The sequence below is a fragment of the Cupressus sempervirens genome, chromosome 7 (genome assembly GCF_028749045.1).
Source record: "Cupressus sempervirens isolate cs-2001-9-10 chromosome 7, ASM2874904v1, whole genome shotgun sequence".
Classification (NCBI taxonomy): domain Eukaryota; kingdom Viridiplantae; phylum Streptophyta; class Pinopsida; order Cupressales; family Cupressaceae; genus Cupressus; species Cupressus sempervirens.
The window spans coordinates 184,201,022-184,224,325 of NC_143124.1; positions in this window are offsets into that span (position 1 = coordinate 184,201,022).

Here is a 23,304-nt window from a genome sequence, read left to right on the forward strand (position 1 = left end):
CAAAATTTTATAGATGTAAATGTATATCTAACAAGAAGCTTATGTATATATCAATGTAAATGAGTTACAAGGAATGTAATGATCCATCATAACATGAATAAAATTGTTATGTTTTGAAGGTAATTGTGTGTAGTTATTTTATTTGTTTTTGTTATGTATGACATCATTTTGGGACTTAGGCAATTTTCTCAAATATTTTCATCAGTGCCAAAGGGGGAGATTGTTGGAAATATAGTCAGATAGATGTCTTCATGGTTTTCATTTATAGCAACATACATTTAGCATTTCATTTATGCATTTAGAGTTAGGAAATTGTTGAAGTGTGTGACAGTTTATAGTAGCATAGAGAACATATGTTAAGTGTACGAATGACTCATTGAGAGTTAGATCATGCATAGTTGAGGAAATTTTTATCACAAAATCATGATGATGTTTCCAATGCGTAGATGTGTACAAACAATATGATGTGAGTTATGATTAAAATACCACTACATGTATTTATCAGTGCAAAATAGAGCATAGCAAAGAATTGGACTATATGATCTTAGAAATTATTTTGGTTACAAAATAATTACTAAGTTATGATAAGCCAATTATGTGGATATTATTCCATAAGATATTTTATATTATGTCAAGTGTGTGAATAGATTAAGGTCGATTGAGAAGAGTTTTGCAATTATGCAAGGTATAAGTAAAGATGTTATCTTGCACAGATAAGTGTGCTATCTATGATAGACGAGAAAGTGTTATATGATGCAAACTATTGTATAGAGAGCTTGAAAGATATGTGAGGCTTATGTGATGTGAATTCTAATGTATGACTAGAACAAGTGTGAAGTGCATCAGACAAGTATTGTATGTATATCTATTCTTGTGAAGAACTAAATTGTATAATTGCATGTTAGGGCAATGATGCAAGAGCATCTAGTGGTGTAAGAATAATTCTATAACCAAAAAAAAAAAATTAGTTTCTATTTAATGTGTCTTTATTTTTGGATACCCATTTGGCTCAAATAGAGATTCCAACTCTCATCATTCCACTATTAGTTTTCTGGGTTAGAGTTTTTGAGCAACTTGGGTACATGCCAATGTAGAAAATAGGTTACTTTGTAATTGAGCCATAATTATGATAAGTTAGAGGGTGTAATTTGGAGGGATGATTGTTGGTGTAAATATGTATTCACTATTTACACTTACTTAAGTTTACCTAGGTTAATGCATTATTTTATTATATTGCATTATTTTATTATATTGCATTATTTTATTATTTTATTTTGTGAGACACTTAGGAGTTTGTGTACCTTTTTGAGTTGTCATGTTGACAACACAAAAGTACACAACTCTATTTCAGCACATGGTGTCTCCAACAATGGAGTTTGCATCATTCATTGAGTTGTCATATAGACAACATAGTTATCTACACTACCTTTTTAGCACATGTCTACAACACTAAGTTGTGTGTTACACCCTTGTAGGCTTATCCTCTCATCATTGCACTTACTTTCATGTTTAATGGAGGATAACTCATATCTGGTGGACATGTGCCTAGTTGTATGACTTATCATTAGCTGATTTTGAGGCATTCTAGATGTATCTCAGAGGCCTTTATATATAGGTACTCCTAGTGTACTCTTAAGACATATTGAATGAATATATCATCATTTTGATCATACTCTCTCTTTTTGGTCTACAATTGTGCTTCTGTTTGAGTTCTCAGTTCCTAGGTGAATTTTTTCCTAAGAAAAATTCTTACAGTGATTATACATAGGATTTAAAGCACTCTAAAAAAAGAATTAGGTCAAAAGGCTTTATGGTTTGAAAGTTATTATAGTTTTAAGTTGCCTAGAGACCCCCTAAGAGCACTTCAAAGTCAGATTTGAGACACTAAATAGCCTCATATAGGCCCAAAAAATGGGGAACAGGGAAAAATCATCTATAGGGCTATAGATAGCTCGATGAGCTTTTAAAAAATGTAAATGGTTCATCAATCAGAGTTCCATATCAAAAATTATGCCTCTCAAAAGTTGGACCACCATTTCTAGATTCTTCTAATTTTACACCAATTTCTAGTGTGATTTCTAGAACTTTTTGTTTTGGTGGTAGATGCCAAATGGCATATTCTAAACTTTATTCCTAACCCCAAACTTCATTTAGGTTACATAAGGTCATTTATGGCATTGTAAATGTAGTTTTTGTGGAGTTTGGGAGAAGGTACTATGAGGAGGGTTTTCTCTAGAATTAGACAACATTATAAGCCCCTAGGATAAGTCATTGAGTTTTTTTTCATTGTACTAAATGTAACAGCATATAACTTTTGATAATAATATTTCCCTTTTCCTATTGTGTTCATTTTGTCTTGGGTTGTGCACTCACCAAGTGGTATCAAAGCCAAGTTTTTCTGAGTGTGTAGACAAAGCATCGACTATGTGGTTGTGGTTTTGATATAGCAAGAAGATGCCTCCATGAAGGGAGTGTAGTGGAATGGTCAAATTTGTTCCTCTTGACGTTAGAGCCCTCTAGTGACAAGTTCAAGAATTACAAGAAGAGATCCGTAGAGGGATAAACATTGTCATAGGAAATGAAAGTGAGGAAGAAAATGAAGAAGAAGGAAATATTGTGTGGGAAGGGGAAGGAGATGGAGAAGTCCTAAAGCAAGCAGAGGGTAATCTTTTTAGGGCCATTTTCAGAATAGAAAAAAGACCTAAAATTGATGTCAACATGTTTTTGGGAAATCTAAACCTAGATGAGTTAATCAACTAGATCAATGAGCTAGAGGAATATTTTGAGTATGAGGATATTGGAGACCCTGATAGGGTTAACTTTGTGAAGGCCAAAATGAAAGTTCGTGCCAAAATCTAGTGGCAAGAGACTCAATTGGAAAGAAACAGAAGAGGGAAGGAGAAAATCACAAGATGTAAATGTATGGTGGACAAACTAAAAAAGCAATTCATTCCTACTGATTATGAGCTTGATTGGTTAAAGAAGATGCAAGGGTTAAGGCAAGCTAGTAAATTTTTCCTAGAATACATAGAGGAGTTTTATCAAGTCCTTATTAGGGTAGCACATGTAGAAGCAAATCAGGAGAAGGTTTCTCATTACCTTAATGGGTTAAGACCTAGCATTCAGGAGGAGTTAATTCTGGTTAGAATGACTAGTATCAAAGAGGCATACCAACCTACCTTGTGAGTTGAGGAGAAGCTAAACAAAAAGTTTGATGGAAGGTAAAGAGGGCATAGTCAAGGAGGAACAAGTGGTGGTAGGTCATTTGGAGGCTGAAATGAGAACTAGAGGAAAAATAATGATGTGGGTTCTAGTTGAAACTAGAGGAATGAGGGTTTTAACCACTCCCATGATCAAAACTTTGGAGATCAAAGAGGAAGAGGTAGAGGACATGGACAAGGTTCAAGAAGAGGATGCTTCCATGGTACCTATTTTCATTACAATGAAGAAGGTCATCATGCCTACGAATGCCCTCAATGCTAAGGAAGGACAGATAGGAGAGATGATGGTTAAGCAAGGGTTGCTCATGTGGATGATGATGCACAATCATCACATTCAGAGGATGCAAAAAGAGGTGAGGTTCTGGTTAGTGAAAGGGTCTTGTTGAGATTTGAGACTGAACCTGGACAAATAATGAATTTATTTTGTACCAGGTTCAAGTGTGAGGGTAAATTTTGTGATGTGATTGTTGATGGTGGGAGCACTAACAACTTGGTTTCAGAGGAGATGGTCTCAAAGCTAAATCTCAAGAGGGAGAGATGCCCACATCCCTATTAGATTGCTTGGGTGTAGGATGATCATAAGGTCCTAGTTAGTGAGTAATGTTTGGTATAGTTCAAGATTTGGGTTTACCATGATGAGGCTCTCTGTGACATCATCCCAATGGATGTTTACCATTTATTGTTGGGAAGGTAGTGGTAGTTTGATAGGCATGCTATACATTATGGCCATGCAAATACATACTTTTTGAAAAAGGATGGAATTCACCACAAATTGAAGCCCTTAATAAAGAAGGGTGAAAAGGTATGCAGTAGTGCTAGGGTATGTTATTTTGATGAAAGAAAATTTGTGTATGGTATGAAACATTAGTATATGTATTATGCTTGAATTCCTAGAAAGGATATGGAAGAACATAGTAGTGAAGTTCCACTTGAAGTTTTGGGTCTATTAAGTGAGTATGGAGATGTCATCTCTAATAATATTCTAGAAGGGTTGCCACCAATAAGGCAAAGGTTTCTCACAAGATGACTCCTACTAAGACTAGCGAACTAAACAGACAAGTTCAAGAGCTATTGAGGAAAGGTTTAATTCAAGAGAGCCCAAGTCCATGTATAGTACCTATAATTTTTGCACCAAAGAAGGATGGAGAGTGGAGAATGTGTATAGACTCTCATGCTATAAATAAAAAAACCATCAAGTATCGATTTCCATTTCCAAGGATGAATGATCTTATAAACTACTTGAGTGGAGCTTAATACTTCACAAAGATAGATCTCATGAGTAGCTATCACTAGATATGGATACAAGAGGGAGATGAGTCAAAGACTGCATTCAAGACCAAGGAGGTTCTATATGAGTGGTTAGTCATGCCCTTTGGAATGACCAATGTGCCAAGCACCTTCATTAGCTTATGAATGAGCTACTAAAGAATTTTTTGGGAAAATTTGTTATTGTCTATCTAGATGATATTCTCTGTACTTGGACCTTTCTTAATATTTCTATTTCAAATATGTTGTAAAAGATTTTGGATTTTAGGATCCTTGTAAAACCTATTTTACTTAATCAAAAACACTATCACTTGTAGAAGAGTAAACCAATATGCACACATATCCTATGCTACCACTAGAAGATAAGTGCAGGGGATATTTTTTCATTGATCCATCAAGAGGTGATTCACCATAGATGTTACAAGGTAAGGGATCGGTTAGATTGGATGTGACAAAAGAAAAGAGAAAAGTGTCACAAATAAGAAATGATAGAGCTGACACATATTCATACTAAAGGACTCGAAGGGATACTACTTTAGATCCTAGGATTAGGGGTTTCTATAAATGGGTTAGACATGGAATTCAAAATCAAGTGGAATTCTTGTAATGGGTAACTATTCCTTGACATCACATAGTGGATAAAGGAACTTAGACTTATTTTTGAATGAAGTTGGAGAGTAAAGAGAGACCATTGCTAACATGGTTGTTAAGAGTAGTGATTATCATAAGAGTAAGAGAAGAGATTTGTTCAAAGTGAAAGATAGAAATGAAAGAAGTTGTAGAGTGGAATAATATAGTGATAGGTTGTTCCAAAGAACTAAGGTTAGAGTAAGAATAAAGTGCTCACAAAGTTAACATGGAGATCAGAGCATCTTTGACGATATGTAATGGTGATTTATGATGCAAGATAATGTTATCTTGATATCATAAATTACATTTATTTATTACCATTGCATCTAGTTGTAGCTCTTGACAAGGAATCCTCTAACAAGGTATCTCTTAGAAGGAGATTTAATCCTCTAACTAGGTAGCCTTCATAGGCTTGTCTAACTATAACAAGTTATATACATTCTTAACCATATGTATTTTCAAAAAAAAAAATTGTAGCTCTTGAATGGGAAATGCTTTACATGCATTATAAGAACTAGTGGGTATGTTACTCCTACTATGGTTTTTGCCCTCTCATTAAGGTTTTCCACATCTAAATTTGTGTTTCACTTGATGAATGATTTTGTATATAAATTTGCATTCTTTTATTTTATTGAATTTATCATTACTTTAACTATTAAGTGGTTATTGTATAGTCTTTGTTAGAATGATAGTTCAAAAAACCTAAATGGTGTGTTCCTATTGACTCAATCCCCCAGCCCCTCTCAGTACAATGTCTCACTACCAAAATATATCATGTTTGATTACCTAGATACCCCTTGACATGGTACTCTCAATTTTTCTTCACGTGGAGGGTTGGGGGGGAGGGGGAGGGGAGGGGGGTGGTTGTGAATCATATTATCAGATATTTAGAAATCTCCTTCTCTATTTTCCCAAACCTTGGAGAAATATGGAGTTGGGTTAGAAATAAACTTGACAAGAAATTTAGTCAATGGAATAGTAAGTACCTCTCCATAGCATGGAAAGTTAAAATATGCCAAAAGATTCTCTCCTCTTACATAATTTATTATGCATCTGCATGGATGCTTATCCATAACCATATCAATTACTTTTAAAGACTAATAAGGGACTTGTTGATATAATATTTTTTTGAAGTGAAGAACCTGTAATAGAATAATCATTATTTTTTCAATGATGTCAAACCTATTACCTACTAGTGAGACAATTGCTTTTTCGTCTGAAAGCTAGCATTTAGTTGATTGATGAAGAGGATTTGAAAAGAGGAGATAACAATAATGCCTCAAGAAAGGTTGAGTTATTTAGTATGTAAAAGAAGCACTAATACCAAGTAAGACTTTGATACTATAGTGTACTGTTTATGTACTTAAAGTCTAAAATGAAAGATTACTCAAGTTAAGAATGGAAGAAGATCAAGTAAGAAAGTGTCTACCAAACCTTGTCAAGAAATTAGTGCAAGCTAAGTGGAAATTAATAGAAGACAATGAAAATTAAGAGGTGTTGAGAAAAGATGAAAAATAGTGCAAGCCGAGTGACTGTTAGTATATGTTGAGTAAAGTTTAGTTTGTACCGAGCATCAGTAAACTTTAGTATTTGACAAATGAACTAGTGTTGGCTGAGTGACAAAATAGATAGATGTCGACTGACAACAAACAATGTTAAATCGAATATTTGACAAATCTAAGCTAACTTTTTTTTTTTTGAATTATGTGAAGCATGTGGAAGATAACTATGATGAGATCGTTGCACAAAATTCAAGGTAAAACATTTTGTGGTGAATACAAGGAAGATTGTAGAGAAAGTTTCTAGAGGAACCAAATGGAAAAGTAGGTAGATTTAGTGAATCCTACCTAATGCTACCTAACACTAAAATGGATGATTATGGTTAAGTGGAAAAAGATCTAAATTCTCTATTTATAGAGATAGTTGGTTAGAAGCGAAGGTTGTCATGTGCAAGAACCTAAGAAAGATAAGGAGTCTAGGGTATCTCTTCATTTGGTGGCTGAGTAGAGGTAACTACGATTGACATGTAGATCAAGAAGGCTTAAGAGTATGAATGTCAAGAAGAATGGAGGACTAAAACAAAGATTAGTAATCTGCAAATGAGTTGTGATTTGTTATTAGATCAAGCCTTATTATTACTTTCTAATCATTGTATCAGTCTAGGGTAAATTATTTGGATTAAGGTTGACCTAATAGTAATTTGTAAAATTCTTTAACTAGGTAACATTATAATGGAATGGTCTAAAGTCCTTGTCGACACAAAAGTTTGTACCTTTGATTAAGGTATGACCCTTAAGAAACCTTGTATACCATGGAAACAATATCAAAGCTGTGGGACTTGAACTATGAGATTGAGTCTCCAAAGAAGGTTAGCTTCCTTACTATCAGGGTACACCTAACTATTTCTTGAGAGGAAAAGGGAGAAGGAGATGCATGAAAATTAAACTACCTTTTCTAATCTAGAGGAAGGGGGGCTAAAATGGTCAACATTTCTTGCAACTCAGAGGAGATTCTTTCCTGCTAAGCATGGATTAGTGGCCTTAAGCAATTATTGATTTTGAATCATTTCTCCTTAACCTTTCTAGATACTACATGAATTATATTTACATCATACTAGATCAGCCATATCAGCAAGTCAATTGAAGTCAATCATTCCATCTACCATGTGGTGCTATATCCTTGAAACCTTTCACCACTTCTCTAGTAGTCTAATTGTCTTGCTAACCTGTGCCTACCTTGTTTTTAGCTTCAAAACTTTTTATCTTCACTAACTTCTTAGTATAACTAGAAAACTACATACTGTACAACTATCAAAATTTGAAAATTGTTATTTCATAGGAAAATAGCCTATGCCCTTGCACTTCTTGAAAAAACCAGAAAACACATACTCTACTATGTACAAAAATTTACAAACATGGAAGGTCAAAAAAATGCATTAACTAGTTTATTTATGTACCTGCTCTTCTTTACTAGTTGATTTCGTGTTCCATGCATGAGGGCAGCTGAAAATGGCAACAAGAATGACAAACATACTCTTTCATAGAAAATCTTCCTCCAAATGCTGAAAAAATAAAGCTTTCTAGAACTGGGGAATTTCCTTGTGGAGTAAAAAATACTTGCTCCTCCTTATGATCCTCATCCTCATGCTCAAGTGTAAGTAGGACCTGGGCCAACTTGCTGATTTGTTACATAGCTAGATGTCTGATGGGAAATTCTCTTGATAATTTCAAATATAGGAAATCAGCCTTGACCTTGTTGTTGTGCTCTACAATGATGGTATCCTACAAGATTGGAAGTGGCTCCTCCTATTGTGAAGAAATAATCTCCACCTGATCTTCTTCATGCTTCTCATGAACCACCTCCTTGGGAGCTACTAGTATGGTGTGAATCTCCACTTGTTATTGTTGTAACTCATGATTATCTAATGAAGGAGAAGATTGTTTCATGTCCAAGGATGAATAAAACATCTCCATCTCATTCCAAAAAGTTGCATCATCAGAATCATCTTTCTCTACTACAACAATATGCATAGGTTGAGGGATGCCCTTATGCATATCAACATGTTCCTCATCAAGGATAGAGATATCCTTGGGATCCTCTTTTCCATCCTCCACATCATTGAGGACTGAATGCTACAATAAAATATCTTCTTTCTCAGCTAATTTCCTCAGATCCTCATCTACTTTTAAAGCTTCAAAAACCATGATTTGTTCCTCAAGAGAAGGAACAACCTTTTATTCTTCTTTTTTTCTCAACAAAAGAGGGAAGCTCTTTAAATGAGAGGATTGGATCCTCTTCCTTGTTCTCACTAACTACCTTTTTGTTCTCATTAGTAGGATATAATTCCTCTAATGATAGATTTGTAGCCTCTGCTACACTCTCCCAAAATTCCATAGTTGGACCATCAGGAGTCCATACAATCGGTCTACCCTTAAAGAGTGAAATGGTAATAGGTGTGGAAGGCTCATGAGGCCACATTTTTGCATAGGGAGTAGAGAAGTTATAATAGTAGGCTCTTTTAATGAAGGAGGCTTCTTGAAGCTTAGGATGACATATATTGGAGAAGGGGTTGCCTCTGCTTCATTAGTCTTAAAATGAGCTAACTACAGCCTCATTTCCTCCTCTCTTGTTGTAGCAACTTGCCTTACAATATTCTCCTCTAAATTTCTTTGGTTTTGCCTCTCTTCTTCTTCTTGTTGGAGATAGTCTTGGTATGCCATCTCCTCCTGCTATATTTCTATCTCTTGTTGCCTCCTAATCTCTTCAAGTTGCTTATCCTAGGCTAGCAACTACTCATTCCATTCTTGAAGCTTTAAATCCACCCACCTGCTTTGTTCCATTTTTTGCACTTGGAGTTCCAACAACTTATCATGTATCTTAACCACAATAGCTTCAATGGTCTTCATTTCACCATTTGGAGGTGTTGGGTTTAAGGGGACATGGGTAGGAGGGTAGATATATTTTTTAGCATAATAGCTATAACCAGCTTGGAGCTAAGATTGAAATTGATAATATGAAGGCTGAGGAGTAGAATTGTTGTGATATGGAGGGGAATAGTATTTGCTTTTATGAAATGGGTCCATGGTTAGAGTTTCATAAAAACTTGAAAATCATAAAAAGATCAAGAATGATCTTTACATACTAGCATTGTTTTAACTTGAAACTAGTAAATATGCACTAGAGTGTTCATGATGTTTGATGGAATGCCTCTAAATTCTAATGACACTAATAATAACACTCAAATTCTCAATGCATAAGATTAGATTGGCTTCCAATGGACTTGTGTAGGTGAAAATGATTCTCCCACCAGGAATGCCAAAAATTATTGACACAAAAGTCTCCACCTTTGCTTAAGGTATGACCCTTAAGTGACCTTGTGTAACATAGAAACAATCTCCAAGTTGTGCAACTTGAACTATGAGATTGAGTCTCCAAAGAAGGTTGACTTCCTTACTATCGAGTGCACCTAACTATTTCTTGAGAGGAAAAGGGAGAAAGAGATGCATGAAAATTAAACTACCTATCCTAATCTAGAGGGGGTGATACACCAAATAGTATTTCATTTACTTCCTTCTGATAACTGCACTAAGATTCAATAGGCCTCACAAGGCATACCACTATCTATATTCGTATAATCTTATCACTGTAGGAAAGCCAAGAAGATAACATAACCATATAAGGAATATAATAGATTAGTTAATTGAAATTAACATAATCATATGGTATTGAAATTTCCAATATACATCCAGAAAGATGAGGTATAACTAGATGACACAAATCTTGGATGTAAGAACAATGATTTCTATTGAATAAGAGGCAAGAGCATTTACAAAAAATTAGCATAAGACCAGAAAAGAGAGATCCTTTGGAAGAGAACAAAACTTGCCTTTATAGGGTGTAGACATAACCCAAATACAACCTTGAGTTTGAACTCATGCATCCATAGATTGGATTACAAATGAGATCTATAACTATGAATTAGATGAAAATCTAATCATGAAGTGCAATTTCTCCTAGACATGATAGAAAGAATAAGGGGAAGAGTGCACTCAACCACAAGAAATCAAATTGACACAAAATTGATCATGATATGCACTTAAGAAGCATGGAGTGTGATGACATTGAGGACATAAAAAAATGGTTGTAGATGTTGAATCATTTCTCCTTAACCTTTCAAGCTACTACATGAATTGTATTTACATCATGCTAGATCAGGCATATCAGCATGTCAATTGAAGTTAATCATTCCATCTACCATGTGGTGCTATATCCTTGAAACCTTTCACCACTTCTCCAATAGTCTAATTGTCTTGCTAACCTATGCCTACCTTGTTTGTAGCTTCAAAACTTTTTATCTTCACTAACTTCTTAGTCTTGTGAAACTGAGACCTTCTTTTTTAATGTCTTATCATTGCTTCATAGCTCTTTATCACTTTAGCACTTCGAATATTACAACCTTGTGACCAACCTAAAATGGGCTATCTTGAAGCTTTTCACTATTAAATGGTAGTTAGGCCCAAACCATAGTAAGGATGCAAGAAGGATAATTTTAGGTTGTTCATAGGGTCGCAACATTCAAAGGGATAAAGTGATAAAGAGTTGTGAAGCAGCGGTAAGACATTAAATAGGAAGGTCACAATTTCATAAGACTAAATAGTTAGCAAAGATAACAAGTTATGAATCCACAAACAAGGAAGGTGCAGGTCAATGAGATGATTATACTATTGGTGAGGTGGCAAAAGGTTTCAAGGATATAGTGCTATGTGGCAGATGGAATGATTGACTTCATTTGACTTGCTGATATGGCTGATCCCAAATGATGTAAATATAAATCATGTAGCAGTAGGAATGGTTAAGAAGAATGATTTGACATCTATAACCATTTTTTGATGTTCTCAATTTTTTCACACTCCATGCTTCTTAAATTCATATCATGGTCGATTCTATGTCAATTTGATCTCTTTTGGTTGAGTACATTCTTCCCCTTGTTCTTTTTATCATCTCTAGGAGCAATTCCACTTCATGATCAAATTTTCTTTTGCTTCTCAATTATTTCTCTGATCTATAATCCAATCTATGGATGCATGAGTTCAAACTAAAGGTTGTATTTGGGTTATGCCTGCACCCCATAAAGGAATTTTTTTTTGTCTTCCAAAGGATCTCTCTTTTTTCTAGTATTATGCAGATTTTTTCTATAAATGTTCTTGCCTCTTATTCAATAGAAATAATTATTGTTACATTCATTCTCAACCAATTATATTTTTTTCGTCTAGTTATACCTCATCTTTTGGATGTATTCTAGAAATTTCAATACCATATGATTATGTTCATTTTAGTTAACTAATTTGTTAAGTGAATCTATTGTACTCCTTGTATGGTTACATTATCTTCTTGGCTTTCCTATGGTGATAATATTAAAGGAATATATATAGTGTTATGTCTTGTGAGGCCTATTGGATCTTAGTGTAGTTACTAGAAGGAAGTAGATCAAATACTATTTGGTGCATCATCCCCTCTAGATTAGAATTAGTAGTTTGATTTTCATGCATCACCTTCTCCCTTTTTCTCTGAAGAAATAGTTAGGTGCATCCTGATAGTAATAAATTTAGCCTTCTTTGGAGAAACAATCTCATAGTTCAAGTCCCATAACTTTGAGATTGTTTCCATCTTACACAAGGTCACTTAAGGGTCATACCTTAAGAAAGGGTGCAGACCTTTATGTCAACAATCCTCTAACAAGGCTCACTCTTAATAGGGTAATTGAAATCCTTTAATTGGGTCACATTTAATAGTGTGTAGCATAACTTTTAATAGGTTTGGCCTTTCACAGGGCATCACTTTAGAAGAGTGAGAATTAGTAGCATGTTACTAGTGGTTTTTGTCAAATTGGGTTTCCACATAAAATCCTCATGTGAAATTGTGTGAATGTTCTTATGTTGTTTCATATTTACTTTTTTGCAAAGTTGTTTTGACCTAGGACAATAACCTACAAAGTTTAAGTATTGCATGATCTCGTGGATGCATGCATATTGAAGTTTTATGGATATGGGTCTACTGAGCATTGAAAATTTTTATCTATACATCTAGACCTTGGATAACAAATTCACCCTCCTCTCAATTATTCTAAATAATTCCAACAATTGGTATCAAATCCATAGTGCTTGAGAAGATCAAAGATGTCTAAAAGGGAGGTATCCAAGCATAACAAAGAAAACTTTCCTAAATGGCAAAGTCTAATGAAGGTACACCTAGGAGATCTTGGAGACCATGCACAATCTACCATCAACACTGAGAATGTTGATCATGTTGGAGCCCTAACTATTGATGATCTTAAAAATAAGAAAGAACACAATTAGGAAATGTTGGAGATTGCCTCTTCCCTAAGTTACTCTGATTTTGATGACATCAAGAATTGTGGCAATGAAAAGTATATATGGGATACTTTACACATAATTTATGGAGGAGATAAAAAATTTTGAGAGCCAAATCTGAAATTTTAAGAGGTAAGTTTGATGACATGAGAATGAAAGAAGGTGGTAACATACTTCAATATTTCTCTAGAATAAAAAAATGTTGTTAATACTATTAGAGGAGCTAATGGTATCATTGATGATGATATTATATTGAGAAAGGTACTAAGAGAACTTCTTCTGATCTATTCTATTAGAGTTTCTACCATACAAGAACTAAGATGTATACTAAGTACTAATCTATCCCTTGAAGGTTTGGTATGTAGGCTCACTGCCTTTGAACTGTCTAATTTTGATAATTTCAAAGCAGGGAATGTTGAATCTACTTTCAAAGCTAAAATGTCTTTAAAGTAATCTAAAGAGAAAAAGAAAAAGGTAAAATGTGTTTCTAGTGTCAATGATACAAATGAGGAGGATGTACAACAACTTGAAGCATTGTTGGCAAGGAGATTTCATAGAGGTAAAGGGAAATTTAGAGGTATGTTTCCTATCATGTTCTTTAATTTTAATGAGGTTGGTCATATTGTTGCTAGATGTACAGAGAAGAAGAAGAATTAAAGTGGACACAGATATAGAAGAAAGAGATGAGGACAAAAAAGATTACAAAGATAAGGAAAGAAGTCTTGCTACATTGTTGAGGAGGAAACCAAAGATGGATCTGACTAGAGATAAAAGTATATCCATTACCCTTGATTATAATGATGGAAATAGTGTAAGGTTTGGTAATGATGCACCCTGTCTAATAAAAGTAAAAGGATCAATCAAACTTACATAAAAGATTATGTGTGACAATGCTTATTATGTAGAAGGACTTAACTATAACTTGTTGAGTGTATCACAACTAAATAGTTTAGGTTGCAAAGTTGAGTTTGAGAAGAAGATATCAAGGATCTATGACACTGATGGGAAACTACTTCAAAAAGGTGGTCAGACTAGAGGTAATCTATTTTATCTTGATATGAATGATGCTACTTGTCTTATTGTAGAATTTGATGATGTGTGGCTATGGCACAAGAGGTTATTTCATGTTAACTTTGATAACTTAGTCACTATTGGTAACATAAAAAGAGTAAGAGGTTTTCCTAAATTGAAGAAACCTGATAATATGATTTGCAAATAATGTTAGTAGGGCAAGATGAAAAAATATAGTTTTAAAAGACTCACACCTCTAAAGAAATTTTAGAGTTAGTTCATACTTATTTGTGTGTACTAACTGATGTGCAAAGCTACAAAGGTGACAAGTATATTATCCTATTTGTTGATGATTATTCCAGGATGACAATAGTTATATTTCTAAAATAGAAATATGATTCTTTCCAAATGTATAAGTGGCACTTATCTAGAGTTCAAAGGAGACAAGAAAAAGTTTGAAATGTCTGAGATCTTACAGAGGTGGAGAATTTACATCAAATGAGTTTGAGATGTTTTGTAATGATAGAGTAATCAAGAGACAAACTTTTGCACCTAGAACCCCTCCACAAAATGGGATTGCTAAAAGGAGGAATATGGATATAATGAAATGTGTTAGAACACTCATGATGGAGGAGAACTATTCTCTAAAATACTAGAGAGAATTTGTAAGTATAGCTATCTATACCTTAAACTATATACAAGTCAAGAAAGGAATAATGGTATGGATACTCACCCAATGTAAAATATTTTAAGGTATTTGGAAACAAGGTATATTCCTTGGCTATTCCACAAGAAGTAAAGCTTATAAGTATTTGAATACTAACACTAAGAAAAGTTGTGGAAAGTGAAAATGTGACATTTGATGAAATACAGAGGTACATGAAGCCAAACCTATGAAGGAACCTGAAGAGCAAAAATATTTTCTATACTTTTATGAAGTTATGCCTACTAATGAATATGTTGTAAACCAATTTGGAAATAAAAAACAAGTTTTAGTGACTGTGGAGTCACATACAATGAATGTCAAGTTGCATTCAAGAACCAAGTTATAATCAGGAACTGAGTTGCATACAGAAGTTGAGATACATTCTGATTCTGAGATAAGTGTGCATGAAAGGGATGATAATCTACCTGATAGAGAAGTACATAGTGATTTTGAAGTTGATAAACCTATTGAAGAAAGAAGATAAGAACCAAGGTTGTTAAAGTAAGTCAAAAGACGTCACCCTGTTGCACAAGTTATTGGAGATAAAGAAGCTAGACCAATGAAAAGGAATAGACTAAGAAATGATACATATTTTTTGACAATTTGTGAGCCTAAGTTAGTGAAAGATGCCTTAGATAATGAGGACCAGATTAAATCCATAAAATAAGAGATTGATCAGATTGAGAAGAACAAAACATGGACTCTATTTCCTAGACCAGACAATAAGAATGTGATTAGAACTAAGTGGGTGTATAGAAACAAGTTAGATGAAAATGGTGAAGTCACAAGAAATAAGGTAAGAATATTTTTCAAGGGGTATGCACAAGAAGAAGGAATAGACTGATGAGAAACATTTTCCGTAGTTGCAAGATTGGAAGGATTAAGAACTCTACTTGCTTACTTTCTATACAAAGGTTTCAAAGTTTATCAAATGGATGTGAAGTCAACATTTCTAAATGGTATATAAGAGAAAGAAGTTTACATAGAAAAAATTGAAGGATTTGTTGATCCAAAAAACAAAAACATGGTATGTAGACTACACAAGTCTTTATATCATTTAAAGAAATCCCCAAGACCATGGTATGAAAGGCTTCACAATTATCTTGTGAAGATTAGTTTTGAGAAGAGTAGACAATAGCAATCTATACTTGAAGGAAAGAGGAGGTAAAGGTATTTTAGTAGCTGAAATTTTTGTCAATGATATCATATTTGGAGGTCAAGGTGCATTATGCAAGGCATTTGCAAATGAAATAAAGAAAAAATTTGAGATGTCTCTGTTTGGAGAGATAAAGTTATTTGTTGGTTTGCAAGTATATTAGATGAAATACGGTATATACATCACACAATCTAAATATGTGAAGGAAATATTGAAAACTTTTGGATTGGAGGTTTCAAAACTAGTTAGCACACCTATGGTGACAAGACACAAACTATCAAAAATGATGATTCTGCTGATGTGAATCAAATATTGTGTATGCCTATGATTGAGAAGTTACAATATGTAGTACATAGAAAACCTGACATTGTATTAGTTGTTGGGATTGTTGTAATATTTTCTACAAATTCTAAGGAGAATAATTTGATGGTTGTTAAGAGAATTATAAGATATCTAAAAGGAACTTAAGACTATGGTCTATACTATAAGAAAAATGAAAATTTTGAGTTAAGAGCCTATACAAATGTTGATTGGGTTGGAAAAATTGATGACAAAAAGAGCACAAGTAGTGGAGCATCTTTCTTAGGAAATATATTGATCACCTAGACTAGCAAGAAATAGAGTTTCATATCTCAATCTACTACTAAAGTTAAATATGTGGTTGTTGTAGTAAATTGTACAAATGTGCTATGAATCAAACAACTACTCAAAGGTATGAAGGAGGAAATCACTAAACTTATGGTACTTTATAAACATATCAAAGAACTATGTGATGTACACAAAGACTAAGCACATTGCAATTAAGTATCATTACTTGAGAGAGTTGGTTCAAGAAAAATAAGTGAGGATGGAATATGTGAATACAAATGATCAGATAGCTGATGTATTCATAAAAATATTTACCTAAGGATGCACATGAATATCTTAGAGGTAAACAAGGGATGATACACCTATCCAAAGTTATTTAAGAAGCATGAGTAGTGCCCTTCATAAAATGAGCTAAATGTTGTATCGTAAAACTTGGTGTAGTGGATATTACTTAAGGGGCTGCCTAAAGTAATAAGGAGTTGAATTAGAAGACTTGTAGTCACATGCAAGGTGACAGAGGGAGACCTTGTGATTGATTATATATATATATATATATAGAGAGAGAGAGAGAGAGATGACAAGCATTTGGCATTTTTGTCAAAGAGGGAGATATAGGTACAGAGGGATATAAGTACTGATAGAAATAAGTTGAGATAAGTACTTGAATATTAGAAAGAGTGAGAGATACTTCATAGAGGGATATAGAGAAAGAGAAGAATAATCTGATAACGGAGATATAAGGGAGATACATTGAAGGAGATTAAAAGTTTACATTACCCTATATAGAGGAAGGATGTATACTGATAGAGGGAGAAATTTCAAACATATTATTTTCTTTTTGTTATTATTATTGGTATTGGTTTGCCATCAATGCCAAAGAGGAAGATTGTGAATAGAGGTAAATATGATTAGAAAGAAAATAATGGTGTATGTAGAATGGGATAAAATATTATTTGAGGTGGAATATAGGACCTATCCTTAACCCAAATTCCTAAAAGTAATGATCCAAATTGATTAACCACAAAGAAGTGATCAATGCACAATTGAATCAAACAATGGGGAATATAAAGAAAGGAAGAAATCTTGTAATCTACTATAGAAATCATGCACTTGATATCTTGAATGAATAGAAGATAAATACTAACCTCAAAGTAGGGAAAATTTGGAAAATGATGATTTCTGATGTATGTATACAATTTCAAGAGATTCCATAACCTGCTCCTGTACACTCGAAAGTGTCCCACTCTAAACCCTTCTATCCAAACGATTCCATGAGTTGGAATGCTTAGATGCCGGCTTAGAGCTCCCTATCCATGGAGTGCAAAAGAGTATATTTCAAGAATAAAAAGGCTCTCAGATGAGCCTTAGAGATACTCTTCTTGCTAGTAAACCATGCAATGGGAGGTTCCAAAGACAAGATGCAAGAATGCAAATGTCCCAAGGAGTTCCTCAAGGATGCAATGCAAATGAAGATTAAGCTAGAATGAGAATGTCAAATGCAGCTATGCTAGAATATGAATGAGAGTGTTACAACCCAAATATTAAGCTATGTGAGAGATTATTGCAAAATAAAAGCTAAACTAACATGCAACATGAATCTAAGCTAAAATGCCATGGATGAGAGAATGTAGACAAGGAAGAGAAGTTCTCCACAAAGCTCCAAAGAAAACCTGTTAGAAAACCTGCAGCATAACAATGTTCAAAAGATGGATGGATTGAGGGGGAAAGCTCTCTCCCTTTTAAAGATGTATGGACAGTGGAGATCAAGATGAAGATGGTGGATGATCAACGGTGGAATTCGAAAATAGGAGTGATCCATGTGCACACACAAATCAACCAATAGAATATAAGTTGACTTGTCATATAAGACAAAAGTCACAAAGCCTTTTCTTTTAATTGCAAAATAGAAAAAGGACTTTATGTGTGCACTTTAAGTGAGTTAGAAGAATGGGGTCTTTTATTTAATTAAAAGGGGACATGTTCTTTTAATCAAATAATGAACTTAGGATAGCATAGTCAAACTATAGGTTATAATCAAATAAATTGATTATTAGCAATTTGGCTTAGGTAAGTGATTAAATTAATTTAGCCAAAATGTTGAAAAGGGGGCTAATAGTCTAGATGACCATTTTTAGGTGATTACATTTGCCCCTCTTTGACTAATGCGTGATCGATCTGGGAACACATTATGTCAAAGAAAATCGAAGCCAAGTAGGTGATGATAGATATAGATGTCTAATTCTGAAGAGTGAAATGCAGAAATAGATAGCAAGTCCTAAATGCACAGCCTGATAGCAGTTGTACTGAACACTAGGAAGAGATGATGTTAGAATTCAAGAAGAATACTAACACTTAGAAAAGCAGATAGAGTGAGAGCAAGTGAGAAGATTAAAATGCTCCTAAGCAGTGATAGAGTATTTCTGCCCCCTCGGGATCGAAATTGAAATGAGGTAAGGGGATGCAAAAATTGGCTAGAAATGAGAAAATTAGAATATAGCAATGTCCAAGATGACAGATAGATGATTAGAACCCAAGAATGACTATATAAAAAAATTGATAAAATGCCCCAGTTTGACTAGAGTTGACCTTGAAGGATATAGCATAAAAATAAGGTCGAAATGAGTAGAAAGGTGATTTTAGACATGAAATAGTGAATTTAAGTAGATATGAAGTATAGAAATGATGAAGACATGAAGAAATGAAGATGCCCGAGTGATGATTCAGAGATTAGACCTCAAAAGGTGAGCTAACTGCTTAGAAGAAAGTAGAATTTTAAAAGACAATTTTGACCATCAAGATGAACTCGAATTTGGATTTTGATCCCGAAAATGAATCTAGGATGTCAAAATTATTTAAGAGGTCAAAACTTTATCTAATGTGATGATAAGATAGAAAAGAGATGAAGTGAAAGATTAAGAAGGTGAAAAGACATGAACAAGAAGAAAGTAAAGAAATATATGAAAGGAGTTAGCTGATATGTCCACAAAAAGATGAAGAGAGAGCTCTCCCCATATGCAAGAATGCAAGACTAAGCTAGAAAATGAACCTAAAATGCAAGCTAACATGCAAAGTGGTTTACCAGCAAGAAGTGCATAACATTTAGACTCTTAATTTCATCATTGAGCATTTATTAGGGACATCATGAGATCATACAACCATCACTAGTATAACTATGAGGATATGAATATGATCGATATTAGATAGGTATGTGGAAATCCAATCTAAGCATCAGAGACATGTAAGTCAAGATAACTACACGATTAGATTCCCTAAGTTTAATTTAGCAAGATTACACCTGTATCAAGGCATAAGCGCCAGGATAAACCCTGAGTGCAGTCTTGCAAAACAGTCAAGGATGATACATTTGTAAGTCAACGTGTTGAATAGGACCAGCATAAATGCTTACAACACTATAGACAAACAAAGTATACCCACAAGCAGAAATCAAGAAGACATGCCCCATGCCCCCAGTCTTCTAGTCAATGACATCCTCGAAAGACTATTAGGGAGGTAACACATGGCAAAGAAATCATCATAAACAGCACAGAAAGTAGATAAAGATAAGCATAGCTCAGTTTTTTAAGTGTTAAAGTGTGTGTGTGCAAGTCACTTGGCCATTTCTTCCAGACTTGATTCTGATAGTGAGATATCGCGACATCGGAGACCGTAGGTAAACTATTTGTAAAGTGTTAAAAAACACTTGATGTCAAAGTGGGGGAAGTGTTGAGAAACACTATTTTGTGAGTTGTCAAAGAAACCCTAATCCACAAGAATACCTCAATAGGCTAAGTAGCTATGCCCCCAAGATGAGGACAAGAAACAATTCCAAGCTAGGAGATGTGTAGCAAAGTGGATGATTGAGATTGATAGACATAGGTGCAAGGGTTTCAAGTAGCGCATGTTTCTAAGTTTTCACCACTTTGACAGATTTTTTTCAGGACTTTTTCCAATTTTTTTGTATTTTTTTCAGGATCATATATGATTTTTTTTTGGAATTTTTTAGAAGGTTTTAGAGATCACTAGTTCTCAAGCAAGATCACATCATTTTCTCCTAATGTCTAGCAAGGTATAGGACATGATGGAGAAACAAGCCAGTGGATAAGCAGTAATGCATAAGAAAGGAATGTGAAGCAAGTGAAAGTGATCCTCAAGAACTGACTCCTCAAGAGTACCCAAGCTAGGGAAAGAGGTGAAATAGTCATATGAAGCATATTTTGGATAAGCAATGGAAGTAATGAGAAAGATAACATGTAGGATAAGCAATGAAGCCAACAAGTGAGATAGCATGAAGATAAGAAATGGAAGCCAATGGGTAAGATAGCATGTAGGATAAGCAATGAAGCCAACAAGTGAGATAGCATGAAGTGTGTAGTCCAAAAGAGTAGCCATGTCAAGAGACCTATGAGAACCATTTTTCATTTATTATGATCAAGACCAAGGGGTCAACTAGATAGGATAGCAATGGGATAGAGCAATAAAAATAAAGCTCAAGACGGATGCTATGAGTGAATGGGAGAGCACAATAGAAAATCTCATGGATAAGATAGCCAATATGCAAAGATAGCTCAACATTGTCAAGATCAAAGAGAGAAGACGGGATAAATGGATGATGGAAGAATTATGCATGATGCCTGTTTGCCAGGTTTTCATCATGGTACTTATCCAAGGTACCACAAGATGTAGTTTTCACCATAGGATGCATTTATTTCTCTTTACTTTTGCTACCAAGGTGCCACAAAAAGTGGTTTTCACCAAGGCACATTTTCATTTTTTTTTATTTTTTTTGAATTTTTAGAAAGAGCTCAAGCTGTTTGAATTTAGATAGTGCTCCTATAGGAAAGATAAGCCATGATAAGCCAAGACCATAGAAAGGTATGCTCAAAGATGTTGATAGGGTGATGAAAGGGAAATGGTAGTAGGAAGAATATATGGAGGATAAGAGTGCATATATAGAAAGTAAGTGTAAGTTTTAGAGGATTTCATGAGGGTAGCTAAAATATTGGACAAGATCAACATTGACACACACCTTGAAGGGTATTGGAATGATGGAGGAATCATGGATGAAGTAGCTTGAGGTTTAGATGTATGAGGTGGTAGAAGAGATTTGGAAAAAGTTGGAGTGGAAGGCTTTGGAATATTTTTAGGAAGATTTTTGGAAGAAGATGGAATGGAAGCCTTTGGAAGTTTGAATGTCAACTTTGAAGTATTTTCAATATTCAAGTCTTTTAGAAGAGACTTGGGAATCCATATAAATTTAGATTTTCCTTTGGATACTTCAAAACACATTTCTTCAATAATGGGTTTAGGAACCCATATTTTCTTTGATTTAGCTTTTTGAATAGTGGACCTTTGCGATCTCTTTTGTGCATTCTCCTTCTTAGCATTCACATGTCGATTAGATGGAACATAGTGATCTTTCTTTTTCAATGGATTCTTATGTTTATTCTCACTTCCAAAGGACTTGGGATTTGTGGATGAATAAGGCTGATATGACTGGTTTACATGGATAGATGGGTGAAAAGTCATCAAGGATGATTGTCTTTGTTGATCTTGAGGTATGATGGGAGAGCTAGGGAATGAGCTAGGAGTGAATGCAGGAGATGGAGGAACATAAGGCCCCAAAATGGATGGAAGATTTGAATGCTTTAGCTTAGATGGATAAGGACCAAGGATAGATTTAGAAGATGCAAAGGGATAGTGGGAAGGGATATCAACATCTTTAGAATGAGTAACATGGTCAAAGCCATCAATAGAGTCATAAGTACCTTTGATAGGAACAACATTTTTAATAGAAGCACTTGAAGCTTGAGCACAATTTTGAAGTGGATGTGGAGAAGTAGAACATGATGGGATGCTTTGATCTTGACAAGTAGCTTTGGATAGCATATGAAGAGAACTTTTCTCATAATTTTCAGTAAGCTCAAGGGAGATAATGGAAGTGGTATCTTCATCATACTTGGGAGGTGGGCAAGATATATGATATGGAGGGGAAAAATCTTGAAAGAGATGAAAGGGTGCTTGATCTTGATCTTTCTTAACATTTATAGATTTTTCTTTTTGAGAGTCCTCTTGACATGGAGCCACTTCTAAGGACAAGAGAGAATGAAGAGTGAATGGAGTAGTGTTTGGATTAGGCATAGTAATGTATGAAGGTTGAGGATGTTTATGATTAGTAGCATGGAAAAGGTTTGCAGCCAAGTGAAGGTTAGCTTGAGTTTCTTTTAGAGGTAGCCCTTGAGGATACACGTAGTCAATGTGGAAAGCAATAGGTTCTTTATTTGATGGAGGCATGTTGGAAATCTTTGAAGTGTTGGGAGATGCACGAGTGTTGGAAGAAGTGAAAGATGTAATGGAGCCACTACTAGACATAGGTTCATTAATGTAATCTTGCTCAAGAAAAGTATCCTCATCGCATGAATCATTAGAGGTTCCAATAATTCCATTATCAATAAGATCTTGGATTTTATGTTTTAGCTCAATGCAATCTGAAGTACTATGCTCATTATGTTGATGATAAGCACAATAGATATCCAAGAATGGGTTTCCATATGAGCTAGACTTTGGTAACATGATGATCTTATTGCTAAGAAGTTTTTGCAAAGTGTCATCATAAGAATCTTCCAAGGGAGCAAAATTTCTCTCAAAAGTATGTCTACAGTCCTTTGGTTGCTTCTCAAGTAAATGGTATGTATCCATGTATTCATCATTATCTTGGTCAAAGATAGGTCCATCATGAAATTTTAGCATAGGCTCAAAGGAGGTATCACTTGCTTGTTCTCTAAAGAGATCTTTACATCTAGAAGATGAAGACATTTGATGTCTTGAAGTAGAGCATGTAGACCTAGAAGAAGAGGA